The sequence below is a fragment of the Pavona decussata genome, unplaced genomic scaffold (genome assembly GCF_977016875.1).
Source record: "Pavona decussata unplaced genomic scaffold, jaPavDecu1.1 SCAFFOLD_27, whole genome shotgun sequence".
NCBI classification, from domain to species: domain Eukaryota; kingdom Metazoa; phylum Cnidaria; class Anthozoa; order Scleractinia; family Agariciidae; genus Pavona; species Pavona decussata.
The window spans coordinates 2,165,101-2,172,500 of NW_028145450.1; the positions used below are offsets into that span (position 1 = coordinate 2,165,101).

At 40.1% G+C, this 7,400-nt stretch overlaps 1 pseudogene across 1 annotated transcript in view; it reads left to right on the forward strand.

Annotated features, from left to right (window-relative positions):
* Nucleotides 1–146: 146 nt before the first annotated feature.
* LOC146485299 (cytochrome P450 4V2-like) overlaps nucleotides 147–7,400 on the forward strand; it is a 14,324-nt pseudogene continuing 7,070 nt past the window's right edge. Inside the window, exons 1-8 of the transcript XR_014863455.1 lie at nucleotides 147–464; nucleotides 1,355–1,470; nucleotides 2,148–2,220; nucleotides 4,176–4,188; nucleotides 5,059–5,179; nucleotides 5,579–5,648; nucleotides 6,448–6,517; nucleotides 7,070–7,196. The product of XR_014863455.1 is annotated as a cytochrome P450 4V2-like (transcript). The remainder of the gene's footprint in view (nucleotides 465–1,354; nucleotides 1,471–2,147; nucleotides 2,221–4,175; nucleotides 4,189–5,058; nucleotides 5,180–5,578; nucleotides 5,649–6,447; nucleotides 6,518–7,069; nucleotides 7,197–7,400) is intronic.

The window sequence follows — 7,400 nt, forward strand, 5'->3', positions numbered from 1 at the left end:
TCCAGATTTCCATTTGAGCGATGTCGGAGAACAATACACGTTGACACATTGATTGATTGATTGATTGATTGATTGACAATTGATTAACAGGCAGCATTGTTAACGGCTATGGTAATGCGAGGTAGCCGGAGGCTGACAGCACAAAGAATAATTATTTCTTCTTATTGAACTTGACTGCTTCACAAAAAACATGCTTTATTCTCCACGATCGACCCAAGAATAAGCTGACAAACTAACCAAGGATCACCGAGTTTTTGGCATTCATTTGCTCCTTAAAATGGTGGTTCTTCTCGCATTCGCTGTTGCATCGTTTGTACTTCTCTCAGTTATTCTCTTCTCTGTGGCTTCATGTGTCTTCAAATATCGCTTTCGATCTTTAAGTGTCTTGAAACTACTACCTACTGGTACGAAGCCCAGCATTCTGTTTGGGAACGCTTTGCAACTGCCGCGACCAGAAGCTGACGGTAAGTTGTAACATTTATTAGGTCATGCTAAAACATTACAAACTTGTTTCAAAAAGGTGATTACCAAAGAATCCCGATATGAGTCCGATATGTATGTCGAGCACTAAACTCGAAACGAAGAAATGTCCAAAGTAGAAGATGTTGAGGATGGTGTATAGCAAAGAAGAAGAATACCTGTAAAACGCTATGGAGATAAGAACGGGTTTCGTGCTTCGAGAGAAATTCGTGTTTGGTGGAAACAGCGGACTTCTATCGTTCATCACGAAATAAATAAAGGTCAAATTAACACACCGAGATACTTGTGAAATGCTCTAAAGGCAACCGATTTCACCTGTGTGAGTTAAGTGTGCTCAAAGTATCTGCCAAAAAAAGAATTTATAAACGCCCCAATGTGGGAGCGAAAAATGCAAACTTTGATCACTCAGGGTGGATGGGGTATTAACATGTTTTAGCGACAGGCGAGGCGCGAACAAATAGTCCCCAAAATGTCCAGCTCCGCGGCGTGTAATTCTACAAAAATTCATGGAACCTGTCGAAATTTTTTTCCGACAAAAACAAACTTCACGAGAAAAATAATGAAAACGACCTCAATGGCTTATTGGAGTAGGAGGCGAAAGAAAGCGCGAGGCGCCAGTCACGCGCGACGGCCCCCTCCCGTCGTGCGTGACTAGGGTTGCCTTCGCTGATCGCTCGCCTGAAAAACGGAATAAATAAATAAAAATAACGCCGGTTCTGCTAACCTCTCCTCTTCCTCGAGAGCTTGCTCGCAGGCTAACAGAACAGGCGTTATTTTATTTTATTTATTTATTTATTTGTTTGTTTGTTTATTTATTTATTTATTTATTTATTTATTTATTTATTTATTTATTTATTTATTTATTCAATGACAGCTGTCACGCATCAAATTTTGGACTGGATGGCGGAATACTACAGCAAGGGGATCATGTGTTTGTGGCTTGGCCCGACCTATCCATTAGTGCTGATTTATAAGCCGGAATTAGCCGAGGTAAGAAATTCGACAACTGCCTGAACTTACCTCATTTTCAATTGCCCTAGTCTGGGCTAGTAGTGTTCCCGTTGTATTTTTTCTTTTATTTATATTTTTTATCGTTGTATTTTTCCCCATTGTATTTTTTTGTTCAATATTTGTCCAATCCAATATATTATATATTGATGTAGTAGGACCTCGTAATCTTGTGCCCTTTTGTTTTTAATAGTAGACATGAAATGAGCTGTATTATTGACTGTGTAATCTGATTTCCCCTTTACGAGAAATAATACGTCAGCTAAGTAGGCAGACAAATGCCAAGCAAAGGTGTTCACACAAGCAAGAGACGATATGTCTTATAAATGGTGTGTTGGCGGCTTGTTTATCTTAGTTAGACTATAGATTCTTGGGTGGTTGCTTGTGTCTGGGTCTGATCTTATTATACACACGCTCTGATAGGTGCCAACTTCGCTTGAGGCTCAGAAGTTTCTCAGTCGACTTTCGGCTCAGACGTCAAGTTGTATCGGCCTATACTCAGGCTAGAGAGTATCTAAGCGAGACAGGTTATACTAAAATACGCCCGTGGAAAACATCAAGATCATTGCCACTGACTGAGGGTAATCAACTTCACGTGAAGCAAAATCAAAGGCCACAGATATTCTGTATTGATCTCTAATAAATATTTTGTTTTTTAGACTTTACTGAACAGCTCAAAACATATGACTAAGGCTCCGGACTATGATTTTCTCCATCCGTGGCTTGGAACAGGTAGGCGGAGTACCATTGAAGGCCATTTTATCCCAACGAGTAACAGACCTGATATAAAAAAAAGTCGTGGCCGTCGTTCACAGCGTAATAACTAAACTGCTATGACAATAGCCCATTTTACAATTTGTGTGCTTAGTTACCTGGCCTTGGATTGGAAGCGAGGCTGGGGTGACCTTATTTTGAGACAAACCTCACTGCTTTTCATGCAATATATCAAACACGAGGAAGAGTGTTTCATCAGATATCCAAACACTGAGAAGTAGGTTGAAAAAACGAGGCGCAGCCGAGTTTTTTTAAACGACTTCCAGGTGTTTGCATATCTGATGAAACACACTTTCGAGTGTTTGAAATGGCTTCTCAAATGATCAATAATTCTTGGAGAAATTCAAGGCTAAAGCTGGCAAAATTTTATGGTAATTAGGATCACATATCCAAACCACGGTCACGGTAGTGATTACCTTTGTTTTCTCTTGATGAATTATTAATGAGTTTGAGAAATGTAGATCATCCTGTTCTTATGGTAACTAGCTTGAATTTACCTATGAAAAACAGTGAGGTTTGTATCAAAACAAAGTCACCCCAGCCTCGCTTCCAATCTAAAGCCAGTTCACTAAGCACAAATCTGACAAATGGCCTATGCAACATAGCATTCAGCTCAGTATAGATTCTGTTTAACAAGTCCACTGACTCAAGCCATCTTTTACAGCGTAATAAACAGTACCAGAAAAAGATCAATTCGGTGGCTTCCATGAACACTTTTTAACGAATGCTAAACGGCTCATGGTCAGCTGTCGTTCACTGTTGAGTTATAGTTACGCGGATAACTCTAATAACGCACAGATGAAGTCAAAACAAAAAACGTGGTGAGAACAAAGAAGTATGCTGCGAACCGCAGGCGAGTAGTTTGACTGATGTTCTTACAACGTATTGACGTCCTCTGTGTGCTATCAGAGTCAAGACCCACGGCAAAATGAAATCTTTTTGTTTCAATTAATAACCAAAACATCTCGCGAGGGAGCATATCACATTGACTGAGCCGAGACGAAAGAATTTCACAAACAATGTTTTCAAAACTACCCCTTATTCTACAAAATTTCTGACCCCAAAATGTTACAGCATTTCAATCTCTTCACTTCGATTTGTGATCTATTTACTCACCATCGCTAAGCTTTTGTACATTATGCTAACATTTTTTCGAGCATTCTAGTGAGGCATGCGCAAAAGCATTAACCGTTATTCGAGAATTTTATTGGCATTTGCCCAGAAAATTATCATTATTACTGTCGAAGCTCTCCTTACGACCACTCTCGTAGGCGACCAGCTATTGTTGCGACCACCATTGTGAAACCCCGTTTGAATTGTCACTAAAACTCTGTAATCAAAAGCTCTCGTAAGCGACCGCTCCCATAAGCGACCGCGACCACTTTTGGGAATTACCAGCTGGTCTTTTCCTTTGTTTTTAGGCTCTCGTAAGCAACCACTCAAATATTCTGATGCTTATTACGGCAACTCTTTAATAACAGTATACACTTCGTTATCACAGTAATATCGCACTGCCTAATAATGTTCATAGATCAAGATAACGAAACTAAAATTCGAGATGATTTACGGCTGGATCAAGAGTGTTACCCTGAGACCGAGGTAGAAAGCTTTATGCTAAAAGCTCTGGTAAGTGACCAGCTTCTATTGTTTCAGCTTTTGGTCTCTTACGAGATTGCATTCTCGAAAGCGACCAGCTCTAGTTGCGAACGCTTTTTCCAATTCCCGAGGTGGTCGCTTACGAGAGCTTCGACTGTATTTTATTTTTTTCTGACTGAGATAAAGTGAAGGTTTTATTTTATTTAAATAGCTTGATTATATATGCCTTTGCTAAACACGTTCTTTTTACTGTTTCATCAAACCATGGCCATTCAACATTTTGTACGGTATCTGGATCATTTTCTGTTGTAACCAAGGATTACTGACAAGGTAAATGGAAATTGGACAGATATTTGGCAATAAGTGGGTTCGTTTTGCAGATGAACTTGTGTATGGACAGACTCACAATATTTAAGGATGTTATGTCCAAAAACCCGGGTACCTTTAAATCTGTTTGCCTAAAGTGCAATAAGTGCCGCAGTCTCGCTCGTCCCATCTCCTGCTGCTTCTAGTTTTAACTTTTTCCTTCCTGTCTTTTTATTTTAATTTTTTCTAATGTACTGGGTCCGCAGCAATTGGCTTGCGCTGTTGCGGGTTCCCTGCCATATTGTGTTCTCAGTGTATTGCGTAAGTTGTTGATCATTATTGCAACGTATTATCTGTTGGCGAAGCTAATAAAATAAATAAAAATAAAATAAAATTATACACTAAGGCCCTCAGCAATTGCTTAGAAAGATAGACTTTATTGCGACGTAAAGCTTCATCGTCTCTTTCTGAACAATACTTAGTGACCAGTGAGCCCCATCGCCAGAAAGATCCCATAAAAATTAGTAAGTTTACCAAGTCTGGTTGTTTCATTGCGTAGTAATCAGGCTGTGACTTGTCGGTCGCCCAAAATCCATACACGGTTGCAGTCTAACGACAGAACCTCCAACTTGCTAAACTGACTATGAAAGTTAGAAAACTTTCCCCCACTCTTCATTTGAACTACGGAACGGGCAATCCCGATGTGACGTCGTGCAAGTTGAATCCCGCTTCACTGGATACACTCCATTGTCCTTCGTACTATCGTTCTACCCCTCAAAATTAAAGTTAAAAGGTATTACGCCTCCTTATGGTTTCAAACCCTGAATTTCATCCCACCAAAATATTGTCAAAATTTGAAAATGGCCTTTGAAATTTATTTATTTACTTTTTTAGTGACGGAGAGAAGTGGAAAAAGAGGCGGAAGTTGATCACACCTGCATTTCACTTTACAATACTAAATGACTTTATTCAAGTATGCAAAGAACAGGCAGTTATGTTGGTGTCACATTTACAGGTAATGTTGGCGTTTAAAACAACAAGCAAATGTATTGGCCTAATATGATGGTGCTAAGGTGGCGTAACAAAGAAAAGACAAAAACGTGAGAGTGAGCTTAAATAATAACATGATATTTCAGTTCTTTTGTTCATTGTTCGTAGTCACGCGCTATGACGTGCACTACCACGTGCATTTGGTAGACCACTCGACTCGCGTTGATGGTCCTACTTTTTGCTCTGCTTCACCGTACTGAGGAGAGCCAACCAGCTCGAAACAGCTGTCCAAGGTTGCCGCATTCTGTTGATTCTCGGTTTGATCTCTATCATGTCGCTGTCGTGTTAAGTTTTCTACGCAGTCCGATCAGCCTTGCAGAAATTTGAGTCTTAAATAATACGCTCTTTTGTCTTATTTTACCAGGAAAAGATAGGCAAAGGTGCATTCAACGTGTTACCTTACATTGCACTACTCACGCTGGATATAATATGTGGTGAGTACGATAGCCACAAAATAATACTCTCTCCGTTTTTGGATATTTAACTTCTACCCATCCTTGGTGACCCAGGGGCATCCTCGGAGACCTAGGAGCAGTTAGTCGGGTAGCAGGGATTTTCGTGGGCGAAAGTTTGCTGTAAGAACGGCACGAAAATCCCTGCTACCCGACTAACTGCTCCTGGGTCTTCGAGGATGACCCAAGGGCAGACAGTCCTGGCAAAAAAGTTAGTAGCGAAATTGTAAACTAATGGCCAGTCTCTGCTTCGCCCGTGAAATAGTCGCCCTGTCCTGACTATCTGCCTCTGAGTCTTCGAGGATGACCCAGGGACAGATAGTCCTGGCGAAAAAGATAGTAGCGAAACTGTAAACTAATGGCAAGTCTATACTTCGCCCGTGAAATAGTCACCCTGTCCTGACGATCTGCCTCTGGGTCTCTGAGGCATGGCTTCTGCTTAACCTGTGGATAAAACTAGTCCTCGTCACTCCATACTTCGTATTTAGCTCTAGGTCAGTTGTTTGTCTTAACTTGACTTGTATATGTTGAGTGAAGTGTCTCCCTTACTACAGTTAAAAAAAGAATATAAACGCCTACTACTAGATTGTTAGTCATTCATCGAAACTTGCCTTACATTATGGCGACGACTTGTTGTTAGCCTCGCTTCAGTCTCGCCCTCTAGTGCCATTGGTAATCGTATTAGAGGTGTCCAGTGCAGTAGCATGTCTTGATCTAAAGCCGAATAATAGAAAGATTACAAATTAAAACATTTTTGCTTCCTTCCGACTCATTTTTCCAGTTACTTCCATGGGCGTATCTCCAAATGCACAAGAAAAGAGTAGCTCGTCTTATGTCAAAGCAATTGTCAGGTAAGGCTGCCGAATGTCTTAACAACTAACCCTACCAGTAATACGAAGAAGGTGGAAAAGAAGAATCCGTTGAAAATCCAAGCAATGGCGACTCTTCTTAATTTCATGAGAAAAAAAAAAGAAAAGAGCCTTTTGTCATTTTCTTGTGAAATAAAATTTGATGCTTAAAGCCTTAGCATATTCATTTTAACGACTGTGTTTTGCAAACGCTTGGAAATTCCTGCTGATCGAGGAATTCTTAGCAACTTCCCTGTTGTAACTTTCTCGTTGTTATATCATTATAGTGTTCTTTTGTTGTTTTTATCATTTTTATTTAAGCGGATTCGTGATGCTGCCTGCTTAGAAATTCTAAGGTGATCGGTACCCCCCACCCCCCCCCCCTCAAAAAAAAAGAAAAAGAAAACGTATATGATATCCCCGCTCTCCCGACCCTAAAGACCAAATAAATTCAATGCTGGTGAGCCAGGCCATAAGTGTACATTTTGCTTTGCTAAATCCACTATGATATTCCGAGGTTTAGAGCATGAAATTGTGTGGTAATTTATCTTTTAGGTTAAGTGAGCTATTTGAAATGCGTGGAAGATCTCCTTGGTTGTGGCCAGATGTTATTTACAACCTGAGTCCTGCTGGTAGAGAGTTTAACGAGTGTTTAAGAATTCTCCATGGCTTTACAGATAAGGTATATCATATGGCTGGTGTATTGCAGATGCAAAATTTCTCCTCAAATGTCCCATTGAACTGGAAATTTTGATTCTCCAAGCAATTATTTTTGTTTTGTCTACTATACAATTAAGCTGCACTACAAAAAAGAAAAACATCCCTGCGACTTTCTGAATATTTCCAATCATCTATTTTCTGAGTACCGTCTTCAAGACGTTCACCA